Below are 1,132 nucleotides of genomic sequence, written 5' to 3'. Positions count from 1 at the left end.
ACAACATTATGTGAAAATGGCAAACATTACACATGCCCAAAGCTTATTTGCTAAGCATTGGGACTAAACTATGTCAAAACATATATAGTAAATGTATGATACTCTATAGAATATCTTCACTCATTCCAACTTGTGAAGCTGTGTTGTGTCATGCTGTTGTGGGATCATTTTTTATTTCTCTCATTGAATGTTTAGTATACCTTATATACACATCAAATGATTGCTTCTATAGGATATGATAAATAGGATATACAATGAACAATGCCAGTGTCTATAGAAATGGTTGCAACACCAGTAAAGGAATGACACACCTGTTGCCTTAGTGGCCTTCAGATAAGCACTAGAGATGGTGTACGATGGTGTATGTTCTTGTGTAACCCTTACTTTGAATGGATGCTTTGTGGCTTGTGTTGGGCTCTGTGGAGTATTATGTGTGTGTAGACCATGATGTACCATATATACACAGCCTATAGAAATGTGTGCTAATTAAGCAACAAAGCCTTAAAAGCCACATACTTCATGTCAGTCTACTCTAGATTCCAGGGTAAATTATAAAACTGAAAATGATTTGAAAGTGATTTGCTTCCAGTAAAGCATACAAGCAAGGGTAGTTTGGCCGGGAAATGCAGTTCATTTCCACATGTTGAAATGTTGAAAGTGAAAGTTAGCAAATGAGCAGATACACAGGCAAAAGGAGGATCAATGTGAGGGATGAATATGATCTGGTTTGATCCAACTATTCTGGAGAACTGTTCATTGTTTTCACTGAAATCTTGTAATCTTGAAACTAAAACTATCCCTCACTCAAGAGTGATAAATGGTTCAAAAGCTAAATGTATTTTGAACTATGAACTGCATTTGCAGTGTTCATACTTTTTTTTTCTCTCTCTATGTCTAACTGTCTGATTAAACCTATTCAGCAGAATTCACTGTGAGCTACCATCCTGCTAACATTTTGAACTTCCGCAGCTTCTCGTAACAGACTTGATTTGGAGTTCATGCCTTTTTTACAGACAAGTGAAAGGGTTTTTTCCACATTACCAAATGTCCCACAGTAACAGGATGGATTGCATATAGAGATCATCAGCTCAAGAGCTCTACATACTGTTGGAACGTATACTTAGATCATCGG

The sequence above is a fragment of the Alosa sapidissima genome, chromosome 23, assembly GCF_018492685.1.
Source record: "Alosa sapidissima isolate fAloSap1 chromosome 23, fAloSap1.pri, whole genome shotgun sequence".
Taxonomy (NCBI): Eukaryota; Metazoa; Chordata; class Actinopteri; order Clupeiformes; family Clupeidae; genus Alosa; species Alosa sapidissima.
This window is presented reverse-complemented; position numbering follows the sequence as displayed.